We start from the raw sequence: 14,922 nt of genomic DNA, 5'->3' as shown, positions 1-14,922 counted from the left end.
GTCAATTTATCCATCATATTTTTAGAGACCCACAAAAATATTTTAGTCTTAATTTATCATGCAATCAGAAGACATAAAAGACTGTTAATAGTAATGAATCCAAAAAAAAAAAAAATAGTAATGAATCCAGCCTGGATTATATTCATCTTGGTACCAAAGCAATATAATATGTATTTTAATTTTTTTCCTGGAGGAAGGAGCCCACAAATGCAAAAGTGCCTAGAACCTACCAAAATCATAATGCATCTCTGTGTCGAGGACACTCTACAAAATGAAATGTGCCAGATGAGAATGAGATGGAATCAGCAAACTCCACCCTGTCTCTCCCACTGAATACAGATATAAAAGCTGGAGAGTAAAAGTAAATAATAATGGACACACTAGGGGCAGCCTGGGTGGCTCAGTGGTTTAGCACCTGCCTTCGGCTGAGGGTGTGATCCTGGAGACCCGGGATCGAGTCCCACGTTGGGCTCCCTGCATGGAGCCTGCTTCTCCCTCTGCCTCTCTCTCTCTCTCTCTCATGAATAAATAAATAAAATCTTAAAAAAAAAATAATGGACACACTAGGGAAGAATGCCAGAATTCAAAGTATTAGTAGTGAATTAGTAGTGAATTTTCTCCTTCCCCTCCCTCAAGTATCACCCAGTCTAGACTCAACACAGTCTGAAACCTGGAAATGCACATAGCATGAACAAGAGAGCGTCAGGAGAACTCCCTTACTCTGGCTAGAGGAGTGGGAAAGGCCATTCTAAACATGGAGAGAAATATGGAAAGATTCTGTTTCTCTTTTTGTCTTTTTTCTGGTCTTTCTCTTCTCATTCCCTAGGCAATTTTGAGTTGATGGTGGCAGCAGCAGTAGCAGTGGCAATGGGGGCCTTCAGGAACCTAAAATTCTGAGTGAGAAGAATCTTCATCTCTGATCAGAGGGGCTGTGATTCTCAAGAGGGTGAGCCTTTCTCTTTCTTTTTCCCTTTCTCTCTCTCTCTCTCTCTCTCTCTCCTCCACCACTTGGCTCCAGATATAGGTCCAGTCGTGGGAGAATGTGGAAAAGTAGGGGAAATAAAGCCCTACATCTCTGGCCAGAGGACACAAAAAGGAACCAACCCCAGGGAACTGAAAAGGATTGGGAAGATTGCAAAGTGGTTTATTAACTGTGTGGATCTGACTCCCAACAGCACACTGTAGATTTGAAGACTAAACCAGGGCAGACACCTCCCAGGCCCCAGACTGGCCACTGGATGGTACATCTGGAGGACGGAGCTGAATAGGACTGCAAAGGCTTTGTAAATGGAGCTGATGCCAAATTGCAGCCCACAGAAGACTGGATAAAACTTCCAGCCTGAATGCAACCAAGTCAATTGCCTATTTAAACAAAAACATCAACATTCTCATAGGATTTAGACAGAACGCAGAGTCCTATGACATAATATTCAGAATGTCCAGGATACAATCCAACGCTTTTGTAACAATGAACACATATTACTCAGCCTACAGAGAGCCAGGAAAACCTTAATTTGCCTGGCAGGAGCCGATCAGTAGATGTCAACACTGACATGACATAGATGTGGGAATGTCTGACAAAGACTTCAAAGCAGCTTTATGTCTGTCTGTATGCCTGTATTTGTTTATGTTGTTTTGGGTACTGTCCCTTTGTAATAAGTTTTAAAATCGGGATGCATGAGTCCTACACTTTTTTTTTTCTCTTTCAAGTTTGTTTTCATTTTGACTAGTTGAGGTACCTCGGAATTCCATGTGCATTTTAGGATGAATTTCAGCAAATGACATCACTGGAATTTTGGTTGTGATGGTATTGAATCTGTGTAGCATTTTGGGTAGCATTGACATCCTAACAATACCGTCTTCCAATCCACAAACTTGGGAGGTCTTTACATTTATTTGTATCTTCTTTAATTACTTTCAGGAATGCTTCATAGTTTTCAGCATACAAACCTTTGGTTGCCTTAGTAAGTTTTTCCTAAGTATTTTATACTTTTTTTTAAAGATGTATTTATTCATTTATGATAGACAGAGAGAGAGAGAGAGAGAGGCAGAGACACAGAGGGAGAAGCAGGCTCCATGCCGGGAGCCCGACGTGGGACTCGATCCAGGGACTCCAGGATCGCGCCCTGGGCCAAAAGCAGGTGCTAAACCGCTGAGCCACCCAAGGATCCCCAGTATTTTATACTTTTTGATGCTATTTCAGGTGGAATTGTTTTCTTAATTCTCTTCTTGGATCATTCATTGTTAGTGCATAGATATGCAACTGATTTTTTTTTAAGATTTTATTTATTTATTCACAGAGACAGAGAGGCAGAGACACAGGCAAAGGGAGAAGCAGGCTCCATGCAGGGAGCCCCATATGGGACTGGATCCAGGGTCTCCAGGATCACGCCCCGAGCTGCATGTGGCACTAAACTGCTGAGCCACTGGGGCTGCCCTGCAACTGATTTTTGTGTGTTGATTTTGTATTCTGCAACTTTACTCAATTTGCTTATTGGTTTGAACAGTGTTTTGTAGGATCTTTAGGGTCTTGTACTTATAAGATCATGCCACGTGCAAGCAGAAGTAATTTTATTTCTTCGTCTTTAATTTGGATGCCTTTTTATTTCTTTTTCATGCCTAATTTCTCTGACTGGAACTTCTAATAGTATGTCGAATGGAAGTGTTGAAAGCTCATATCTTTTTTTTTTTTTTAAGATTTTATTTATTCATGAAAGACATACAGAGAGAGGCAGAGACACAGGCAGAGGGAGAAGCAGGCTCCTCGCAGGGAGCCCGATGTGGGACTCGATGCCCGGACCCAGGATCATGCCCTGAGCCGAAGGCAGATGCTCAACCGCTGAGCCACCCAGGCGCCCCTTATCTACCAACTGAGCCAGCCAGTCGCCCCTGTATATTGGTAGTTTTTTTTTTAAGGATATCATTCTGTTTCCTTCTTTTTTTTTAAAGTAACTTCTTTAAAAAAAAAAAAGATTTTTATCTATTTATTCATGAGAGACACACAGAGAGAGAGAGGCAGAGACATAGAGGGAGAGTGACAGGGAGTGTCAGGCAGAGAATGGAAGAAACAGACTCCCACTTAGCAAGGAGCCCAATGCGGGGCTTGATCCCAATGCAGACCCTGGGATCATGACCTGAGCCAAAGAGAGGTGTTTAACTGACCGAGCTACCCAGGTGCCCTGTTGGTAGGTTTTGATTATTGATTCAGTCTCTTGTCACAAGTTTGCTGAGGTCTGGTAATTCCTCTTGAGTCAATTTAAGTTATTTGTGTGTTTCAAGGAATTTGTCCGTTTCTTCTAGGTTATCTAATTTGTTAACATGCAATTGTACATAGGATTCTCTTATAATTCTTTTTCAAGAACTATAGTCAGTAGTAATTTCCCCAGATTCATTTCTTTTTCTTTTCTTTTCTTTTCTTTTCTTTTCTTTTCTTTTCTTTTCTTTTCTTTTCTTTTCTTTTCTTTTTTTTCCAAGAGAGACCCCCTGTGAGCAGTGGGAGAGGCAGAGGGGGAGAGAAAAAGAGAGGGAGAAAATCTTAGGCAGACTCCTCACTGAGCATGAAGCCTGATGTGAGGCTTTATCTCACAACCCTGAGATCAGACCTGAGCAAAAACAAGAGTTGGATGCTTAACCAACTGTGCCACCCAGGAGCCCCTATGTACATATATACGTATTATAGTTATATGCTCTTGATTTATGTAACCTTATATGACTATATAATGTACTTATTTCTGTCTTGTAAAGTTTTTTTTAATTTCTTTTTTTTAAGATTTCGTTTATTCTTTTTTTAAGAATTTTTTTTTTAAGATTTTATTTATTCATAGAGACACAGAGAGAGGCAGAGACACAGGCAGAGGGAGAAGCAGGCTCTATGCAGGGAGCCCGATGTGGGACTCGATCCAGGGTCTCCAGGATCACGCCCTGGGCTGAAGACGGTGCTAAACCGCTGCACCACCAGGGCTGCCCTTGTTTATTTATTCTTGAGAGACACAGAGAGGCAGAGACACAGACAGAGGGAGAAGCAGGCTCCCTGCAGGGAGCCCCATGTGGGACTCGATCCCAGGACCCCAGCATCATGCCCTGAGTCAAAGGCAGACACTCAACCGCTAAGCCACCCAGGCGTCCCTGTCTTGTAAAGTTTTTTGATTGAAAGTCTATTTTGTCTGATAATAGTATAGCCACCCCAGCACTTTTGTTTACTATTGCATGGAGTACATTTTCCCATCCTTTTACATTCAATCTCTTTGTGTCTTTATATCTAATGTGAATGTCTTGTAGACATCATAAAGACACATCCTATTTTTTTAAGGATTTATTTATTTACCTTAAAGAGAGAGAGAACATGGGAGGGGGGAGAGGGAGAGAGATATTTTCAAGGAGACTCTTCACTGTATCAGGCTCCATACAGTGTGTGTGTTAATCTCACAACCCTGAGATCATGATGTGAGCTGAAATCAAGAGTCAAATGCTCAACCAACTAAGCCACTCAGGCTCCCTGACAGGTCCTATTTTTTATCCATTCTGCCAATCTCTGTCTTTTACTGTAATAGTTTTAATCCATTTACATTTAATGTGTTTACTAGAAAACAAGGATTTATTTTTTTATTTATCAATTTTAGACAATATTTATTTCTTTTCTTTTTTTTTTAAATTTATTTATTCATAGACACAGAGAGAGAGAGGCAGAGACACAGGCAGAGGGAGAAGCAGGCTCCACGCAGGGAGCCCAATGTGGGACTCAATCCTGGGTCTCCAGGATCACACCCCAGGCTGCAGGCTGCCCCAATATTTATTTCTTATTCTGGCAGTGAGGAATGAGCTTTTGTGCATCACTCTAACCCTCATTTTTCTCCTCTTATTCTCACATTATAGGTTTCTATAGTTTATAGTTGAATCAATAGTTTGTGTTTACATTATTGACCACATAAACATTCTTTACTCAAGCTGTAAACTATTAGATTTTCTTTCCTTTACAAGGTGGTTTTACCTGGAATTTATAATTGTTTCTTTTTTTTTTCCACTTGTTTAGTTTTCTAAGTACCTAGACCTATTTTCTTCCAAATGTTCCAAACACATTAGCAATAATCCTTCCAAATGTTCATGCCATAATTGATCAGTTTCATCTTTTCCCTGAAGACCTCCTCCTCAGAATTCTCTTTGTGCTCCAGTTTGGACTGATTCCTCACTAAGCCTGATACACAAATGTCCTGGAATTTCCTTTTGCCAGTGAAGAAGGATTTATTTAGTTATTTGTTTTCTGTGTGTCATATAAATATATATATATATATTTTTTTTTGTTTGTTTGTTTGTCTATTCTATTACCACCAATTTAAAAATAATTAGTTGATTATTTTTGGAGTGTGCCATTTTAATTCCCTCCTTTTTCCTTTTCTATATATTTCAAATTATTTTCTTAACGATTGTCTTGGGAATGACAATATCTTAAACTTATAACAATTACAAAATAATTATAAAAGTTATAAACAAGTATAATTAAATAATAATTAAAAGCAATTAGAAGATAGGGGCACCTGAGTGGCTCAATTAAGCATCCAACTCTTTTTTTTCTTTTAAAGATTTTATTTATTTATTCATGAGAGACACAGAGAGAGGCAGAGACATAGGCAGAGGGGGAAGCAGGCTCCTTGTGGGGAGCCGGATGGGGCGGGGCTGGGGGTGGGGAGACTTGATCCCAGGACTCCAGTGAGCCAAGGCAGACACTCAACTACTGAGCCACCAGGTGTCCATCTTTGTATGTTTTTAAATTTTTTCTTCAAAACCGGACATTCTGAGTACTCTTCTGTGGTAATTCTGGGAATCTAATTCTCTCACTTTTTAGGGATTGTTGATTTTGCTTGTTGATGGCTGGAGCCATCCTTTTAGGACTTTTCCAAACTATTTTTACAGGGTGTATTCCTCGTGATGGTGTCCACTGAAGTTCCTCTTTCATTGTTTCTAAAGTCAGCTAACGATCTGATGAAATTTCCTTAAATGTCTGGCTCCTGGGGATCCCTGGGTGGCTCAGCAGTTTAGCGCCTGCCTTTGGCCCAGGACGTGATCCTGGAGTCCTGGGATCAAGTCTCACGTCGGGCTCCCGGCATGGAGCCTGCTTCTCCCTCCTCCTGTGTCTCTGCCTCTCTCTCTCTCTCTCTCTCTGTCTATATGAATAAATAAATTAATTAATTAAAAAAATAAAAGATTGAAAAAAAATGTCTGGCTCCCAAGAGAGGAAAAATAAAGAGGTTCTATCTCTTTAAATACTCTCACAGTAGGGGAGCTGCTTCAGCAGGCTGGGGTTGAAACAATGGCCAACCTCTGTGCCGGCCTCTCAGCAATCAAAAGCTGCAATTAGTAATCAGACCCCACAATCTCAATTTTTGGAGGACAAGGTTGTTGTTGAACTCCTTGGGTCCCACAGGCTTTGCCAGGAATGCAGGCTACAGTCCCTGCAGCTGCCCGCTACCAGAATGAGGGGCAGCCATGGCATCTGCTCCCATAAGAAAATTGAAATTGACTGAAATTTCCCAGCCTCTTTAGCAACCCCCGCCCCCCCTTGTTACTGCAAGTGTTCGCTAGACTTTGGCCTCTAGAGTTCTGAAATAGTCGCTGCAGGCCCTTCTGCCACTTTAGTTGTTTCTGTAAATAGAGTCCTGAAACTCCCTACTCTGCTATCTTCTCTGATGTCACCTCTTGCCAATTGATTTTTGACAAAGCTGCAAAGGCACTTTACTGGAGGAAGAACAGTCTTTTCAACAATTGGTATTGGAACAATTGAACCTCCATGGGAGGGGAAAGAAAAAGAAAAAGAAAAAGAACCTCAATCTAAGCCTCACCTCTTAAAAAGAAAAAGAACCTCAATCTAAGCCTTCCCCTCCATGGGAGGGGAAAGAAAAAGAAAAAGAAAAAGAACCTCTAAGCCTCATGTTATGCCCAAATTAACTAAAAATAGATCATAGATCTAAATGTAAAACTATAAAACTTATAGACTAAAACATAAAAGATACCATTATACACCTATTAGAATAGCCAAAATAAAAAAATATTGACGATACCATGGACTGGCAAGAATACAGTTACTAGCAGTCTCCTGTATTGCTGGTGGGTGTGTGAGGTGTAGTCACTCTGGAAAACAATTTGGCAGGTTCTTGTAAAGTTAAATACAGGCTTACCAAAGGACCCAGCAATTCCACTGTTGGGTATTTACTCTAGGGAAATGAAAACTTAAATTCACACAGAAACCTATACAGAAATGTTTATAGTAGCTCTATTTATAACAACCCTAAACTGGAAAAAAAAATGTTCTTAAAAAAAAAAAATGTTCTTCATTTTCAACTGATAAGTAGATAAGAAGACCCCAGGCATCCCGAGTTGTACATCTTAAAAGTCAATTTTACTGTATGTTAAAATATTTAAAAAATTAAAAAATAGGGGCAGCCCTGGTGGCTCAGCGGTTTAGTGCCTGCCTTCGGCCCAGGGTGTGATTCTGGAGTGCTGGGATCGAGTCCCACATGGGGCTCCCTGCATGGAGCCTGCTTCTCCCTCTGCCCGTGTCTCTGCCTCCCCTCTCTCTGTGTCTCTCATGAATAAATAAATAAATAAATTTTTTTTTTTTTTGCCCAAGGATGATTTCAAGGCCTCCTTTGACAGGCCTCCCTTATTTGTTCTCTGTATTTAAGAGTCTGGTTTTTGGGGGGCACCTGGATGGCTTAGTTGGTTAAGCATCTGACTTAGGTTCAGGTCATGATCTCAGGGTCCTGAGATGGAGCCCTGCATCTGGCTTCCCGCTCAGTGGGGAATCTGTTTCTCACGCTCTCCCTCTGCTCCTCTTCCAATGCTCATGCTCTCTTTCCCTCAAATAAATAAATAAAATCTTTATATATAAAAAAAAGTTTGGCTTTTCATCTTTTTTTCTCTTTGTTTATTTGTTTTCATTCTTAAATTCCACATATGAATGAAATCATATGGTATGTCTTTCTCTGTCTGACTCATTTCACTTAGCATTATACCCTCTAGGTCCATCCATGTTGTTGCAAATGACAGGATTTCATTCTTTTTTTTTTTAAAGATTTTATTTATTTGTTTATTTGTTTGTTTGTTTATGAGAGACACACACACACACACACAGAGGCAGAGACACAGGCAGAGGGAGAAGCAGGCCCCATGCAGGGAGCCTGACTTTGGACTCGACCCCAGGTCTCCAGGGTCAGAACCTGGGCTGAAGGTGGCGCTAAACCACTGAGCCACCCAGGCTGCCTGATTTCATTCTTTTTTATGGCTGAAGTGATATTCCATTGTATATATACCACATCTGTGCCCATTCATTTATGGAAGGACACTTGGATTCCATCTCTTGCTATTGTAAATAGTGCTGCAATAAACATAAGTGCATATGTATATTTTCAAATTAGTGTTTTCATTTTCTTTGGGTAAATAGTGGAATTATTGGCTCATATGATAATTCTCTTTTTAATTTTTAAAAATTTTTTGTTAAAGATTTTATTTATTTATTCATAGAGAGAGAGGCAGAGACACAGGCAGAGGGAGAAGCAGGCTCCATGCAGGGTGCCTGACGTGGGCCTCAATCCCAGAACTCCAGGATCACACCCTGGGCTGCAAGCAGCGCTAAACCGCTGCGCCACGGGGGCTGCCCCTCTTTTTAATTTTTTAAAAAAGATTTTATTTTTAAGTAAATCTACACCCAACATGGGGCTTGAACCTACAACCCCAAGATCAAGAGTTGCATGCTGTACCAACTGAGTCCAACAGGTGCCCCTCTTTTTAAGTTTTTGAGGAACCTCTCTATACTGTTTTCCACCAAAACTGCACCATTTGCACTCCCATCAGCAGTGCATGAAGTTTCCTTTTTCTGTACATCCTTGCCAACACTTGTTACTTCTTGTGTTTCTTATTTTAGTCATTCTGACAGGTGTGAGGTAATTATCTCATTGTAGTTTGATTTGTATTTCCCAGATGATGAGTGATGTTGAACATATATATTCATGTTGGCCATCTGTATGTCTTCTTTGGAAAAATGTCTATTCAGGTCCTCTACCTATTTTTAAATCAGATTATTAAATTTTTTGGTGTTGAGTTGTAGAAGTTCTTTTTATTTATTTTTTATTTTTTATTTTATTTTTTATTTTTTTTAGAAGTTCTTTTTATATTTTGAATATAACCCCTTATCAGATATATCATTTGTAAATATCTTCTCCCATTCAGTGGGTTGCCGTTTTTATTGTTTATGGTTTCCTTTGCTGTGTAAAAGCTTTTTATTTTGATGTAGTCCCAATAGTTTAATTTTGCTTTTCTTTCCCTTGATTTTTTTTTATGATTCCTTGCTATTTCTTTTCCATTTACAATGTGACAATGTCTGATACACTTTTTGGTATAAGGTGCTTGATTTTTGCTACATGAATTGCATTTTCCCTTTTATCTCTTAATAATTTATAAGACACATAAAATTTCTTAGTAAAAAATACATAGAATTATACTATTTTCAAAATAACTTTTCATTGTATGTAAAACAAAGACATAATGCCTTGATCTTTCTAACCTCTTTCTTCCTTTCTGGTTTTTGTTGCATTAATCTGAAGTTTAAAATCCAATTTTTAAAAAAATCCTCTTACTCAGTTTTTTCTTTTGCAGTTTGTTTGTTACCATAGCAACAGAAAATATTTCAACTTATCAGTATCAAACAGTCTCTACTGAGTGGTGTTTTTATTCAGTTATCTCTCTATCTTTAGCTAGTTTCAAGGCTTATTGCCAGTTCTTTCCCCTCATTTCATCATTCATGAGTTTCTGATTCATGTCTCAGTGGCTTATTATACAATTCTGAGCAATTTTTGCAGAAAAGGGAGCTTGGGTAGTGTATTAGTCAGAAACTCTTGTGGTTTCAAGTGACAGAAACCTACCTCAAACTGACTTCAATAAAAAAAAAAAAAAAAAGGAGAGAATATATTGGCTCATGAACCTGTGAAGTCCAGATTCAGTTGAATATGGCCTCAAAATGTGTCATCAGGAAATTCTCTCCATTTCTGGACTCTGCCCTCCAGATCTTGCCTTCATTCTCGGAGGGCATTTCTCACATCATGGCATGTTTTGGCCCAACTCATAGTCACTGCCCTAGAACCCCAGCAGCAAGGGAGTACTCTTTTTCCAATTCTTTTTGTAAAAGTCTAAGCCAAGTGTCATTGGCCTGGATCAGGTCACACATCCATCCTCTGAACCAATGTCTGTGGCTCTAACTGGGGAGCCCTGGGTCACAGGCTTACACTTGATTTGGGGGGTGGGGCCAGCCTTCAAACCACATAAGAGTATAGAGGGGACAGTTCATCAAAGCTAAATTGGGTTGTTGGTTCCAGAAGAAGGAGTTCACGCTGGGCAGGCAAAAATAACAGGCATCCATTGTTTTCTAAGATTCTACAGATCTGTGAACTGTCACCACCCTAGAGAGACAACATGGAAGACATCCAGGTGGTCAGCTGCCCATCTAAGCAGGGTTTTGTGTTTAGACGATGATTTCATACAGTCTCACAGTGTTCCAGAACCTCGTTCTCAGCCTTGTGCTTCCAAATATTTGTTGCTGTCAGTGTAGCTAGATGGTTGTTCCCTCTGGGCCTGGCTCATGCTAACCTGACTCAGCAGAGATTGATGTATATCTAATTCCTATCTTAGAATAAATAGTAATTGCCAAAGGACCTGAACAGAGCTATCCTCTGGTTAGTGAACTTTCTCTGTTGAAAACCACAAGTGAAGCCAAACTCTAATCATAAGGTTACTTAGCACCCACGGAAGCAGGCAAGAGTAGTTCTCTGGAGAAAATTAGCGGTCAGGTGCATCATGCCCTGCTAGCTTGGTGGCTTTAAGATGTCCACAAATGCTGGAAGACTGAAGAGAGAACATGTTACAGGATGAGAGAGATAGGTGTGTGGTAAGAATGAAAGACAGGAGAGAACTGAAAATAGTCCAATCTGGCCAAAACATGGAAGGTAAGGAGGGCAGGTTAAGCAGAGCTGGGGTGAAGGGATGGTTTGGCAAAGGCCTCACTCTGAGTATAATGGGGAGCCACTGATTTGCTTTCAGAAGGAAAGAGATATGGTCAAATTTGTTATGGAAAGATTGACCTGGGTGTAAAGAGAAGCAACTGGAGATGGGCAACACTGAAAGCAGAAGGACTAAGGTTTCCATGGTGCTGTAGGTGAGAGAGTCGATGCAGCAAGCTTTAAGTAGCAGAATGGCAATGGGGATGAAGTAGGTATGTCTAAAACAGTGCTTTTCAAAAGTGTGTGACTTGAAGTTAACTAGACTTATGGTAATCGTCTCACAATATTTATACATATTGAATTATTATGTTGTACGCCTGAAACTAATGTAATGTTGTATGTCAGTTATACCTCAATAAAAAATAAATAGTGCTTTTCAAAGTAAAATACGTACACAAACCACTTGGGGATCTTGTTAAAATGCAGATCCTGATTCAGTAGGTCTGGGGTAGGGCCTGAGATGCTACATTCCTAACAAACACCCACATAGTGCTGATGCTGCTGGTCTGGACATCACATTTTGAGTAGCAAGGATTTCAGAAATATTATTTTATTATTATGATTTTATTTTTAGAGATTTTATTTTATTTTTTAAAAATATGTTATTTATTCATTCGTTAAAGACATAGAAAGAGAGAGGCAGAGACATAGGCAGAGGGAGAAGCAGGCTCCATGGAGGAAGCCCCATGTGGGACTCGATCCTGCTACTTTGGGATCACACCCTGAGCCAACGGCAGACGCCCAACCACTGAGCCATGCAGGTGTCCCTAGAGATTTTAAGTAACCTCTATACCCAATGTGGGGCCTGAACTTACAACTCTGAGATCGAGAGTCCCATGCTCCACCAACTGAACTGGCCTCAGAATTTTCAGAAATATTCAGTTTATAGGAGTTTGTGATTGGTTAGATGAGGGAAGAGTTGGCAAGGAGGTGTTAAAGATCATATTCAAATTTCCAGCTCGAGTATCTGGGTGGTGATGCTACCCAGACACAAGATGAGGAACAGGTTTGGGTGGGGTAGATAATAATAAAAGATAACATTTATTGAGTACTTGCTATGTGCCAGGCTCTTTTTTTTTTTATTTATTTATGATAGTCACAGAGAGAGAGAGAGGCAGAGATACAGGCAGAGGGAGAAGCAGGCTCCATGCACCGGGAGCCCGACGTGGGACTCGATCCCGGGTCTCCAGGATTGCGCCCTGGGCCAAAGGCAGGCGCCAAACCACTGCGCCACCCAGGGATCCCCCAGGCTCTTCATATATGTTGTCTTACTCATTCTGCACAAAAAACTTATGAGATAGGTACTATTGTGATCTTCATTTTTTTTTCTTAAAGATTTTATTTATTTATTCATGAGAGACACACAGCGAGAGAGGCAGAGACACAGGCAGAGGGTGAAGCAGGCTCCATGCAGGGAGCCTGAGGTGGGACTCCATCTCAGGTCGCCAGAATCACAACCTGGGCCAAAGGTGGCGCTAAACCACTGAGCCCCCCGGGCAGCCCCTGTGATCTTCATTTTAAGAGTAAGGAAACTGAAAAAAAAAAAAAAAAAGAGTAAGGAAACTGAAGTCAAGGTCATACAGGTAGCAAGTGAAACAGCCAAGCTTGAAACCCTCTGGCACTTTGAGTGCAGGACTCCTGCAGCTAACCAAAGGCAGACTGGATATGTGGAGTTGAAGCACCTGTGGAGAGGTCATGTAAAGCTGGTCAAGGTCGACAAGCTGGACTGGAGGTCAGGAATGGGATTCTGAGCAACGGCTGAAGACCTGAGGGGAATTCGGGACTGGAGAGAATGAAATCATCCAAAGAAGTTACAACCTACCACCTAAGAGTGCTGTCAGTCTTTTTTTTTTTTTTTTTTTTTAATTTTTTATTTATTTATGATAGTCAGAGAGAGAGAGAGAGAGGCAGAGACACAGGCAGAGGGAGAAGCAGGCTCCATGCACCGGGAGCCTGACGTGGGATTCGATCCCGGGTCTCCAGGATCGTGCCCTGGGCCAAAGGCAGGTGCCAAACCGCTGCGCCACCCAGGGATCCCCGAGTGCTGTCAGTCTTGTTCCATTTTCTTTTCTTTCTTTTTTTTTTTTTTTAAGATTTTATTTATGTATTCATTAGAGACACAGAGAGAAAGAGAGAGAGAGGCAGAAGGAGAAGCAGGCTCCATGCAGGGAGCCCGATGTAGGACTCGATCCCCGGACTCCAGGATCACGCCCTGGGCTGAAGGCGGGAGCTGAACTGCTGAGCCACCCAGGGATCTCCCATTTTCCTTTTGCATTTGATTATTACAAAGGAAGAATCTGAAAAGACCAAGTTATTTTTTTAATAAATATATTTTTCTTTTTAGATATTATGTTTGTTCTTTATCCCTGAAATCTAAGAAATTTTCCAGATTATATATTGAAGTTGGTGTCTGCTTATTTTTCTGGATCCCAGTGAATTTACTCAAATTTCTACCTGCACTTCAGATCTTTTCAGACCTAAAGACAATTTTATTATAATTTATTATTGCCCAAAATTGATTTGTTCTTCTTTTAAGGGATGCCTAAAGCTTGAATCTTCATGATGTTCTCCTGCTTGTTTTTTCTCAAAGAATTCCACCACTTTGAACATATCTTTTTAAGATTTTATTTATTTTTTATTTTTTTTAAATTTTTAAAAAAATTTTTTTAAAGATTTTATTTATTTATTTGCGAGAGACACAGAGGCAGAGACATAGGCAGAGGGAGAAGCAGGCTTCCTGGAGGCAGCTGGATGTGCGACTCCATCCCAGGACCCCGAATCATGACCTCAGCCACTCAGCACTGAGCCACCCAGGCGTCCTCACTTTGAAAATTTTTTAAAAATATTTTATTTATTCACAAGAGACAGTCAGAGAGAGAGGCAGAGACATAGGCAGAAAGTGAAGCAGGATCCATGCAGGAAGTCTGATGTGGGACTTGATCCCAGGATTCTGGGATCACGCCCTGGGCCAAAGGCAGACACTCAACCGCTGAGCCACCCAGACGTTCTGCTACTTTGAATATTTCTTATGTTTATCTTCTATATTACTGATTTGCTCTTCTGCATTGTCAAATCTGCTTTTTACTACATTAACTATTGAATTTTACTTTGGCTATTGTAGTTTTAATTTCACAGTACTCTCCATTTATCTTGGCCTGTTCTTCAAAAGATGATTTTCTTATAATCAAGAATTAAAATTAGGGATCCCTGGGAGGCTCAGCGGTTGAGCTTCTGCCTTCAGGCCAGGGCGTGATCCTGAAATCCAGGGATCGAATCCTGCATCGGGCTCCCTGCTGTGGAGCCTGCTTCTCTCTTGCCTGTGTCTCTGCCTCTCTCTCTGTGTCTCTCATGAATAAATAAATAAAATCTTAAAGAATAAAAATTAGGTGTCCTCTAAAACTGGATTCTGCTTGGTGGACTAAATATATTTCAAAGGAGAATTTTTTGCCTCTAGAACTTTTTTTTTTAAAGATTTTATTTATTTATTTATTCATGAGAGACACAGAGAATGAGAGAGAGAGGCATTGACACAGGCAGAGGGAGAAGCGGGCTCCATGCAGGGAGCCTGATGTGGGACTTGATTCTGGGTCGCCAGGATCACATCCAGGGCTAAAGGCGGCGCTAAACCACTAAGCCATTGGGGCTGCCCTTGCCTCTAGAACTTTATCTTATTTCCCATGCCACGTATTTTTTTTTCCTAGCAGGTTTTTTTTTTTTTTTAATTTTTAAAGATTGTATTTATTTATTCATGAGAGACCCAATGAGAGAGAGGCAGAGACATAGGCAGAGGAAGGAGAAGCAGGCTCTGTGCGGAGAGCCCGATGCGGGACTCGATCTCCCGTCTCCAGGATCACACCCTGAGCCAAAGGCAGCGGCTCCA

This window comes from Vulpes lagopus, chromosome 14 (assembly GCF_018345385.1).
Source record: "Vulpes lagopus strain Blue_001 chromosome 14, ASM1834538v1, whole genome shotgun sequence".
Taxonomy (NCBI): Eukaryota; Metazoa; Chordata; class Mammalia; order Carnivora; family Canidae; genus Vulpes; species Vulpes lagopus.
The sequence above is the reverse complement of the archived record's forward strand: the minus strand, read 5'-3'. Positions refer to the sequence as shown.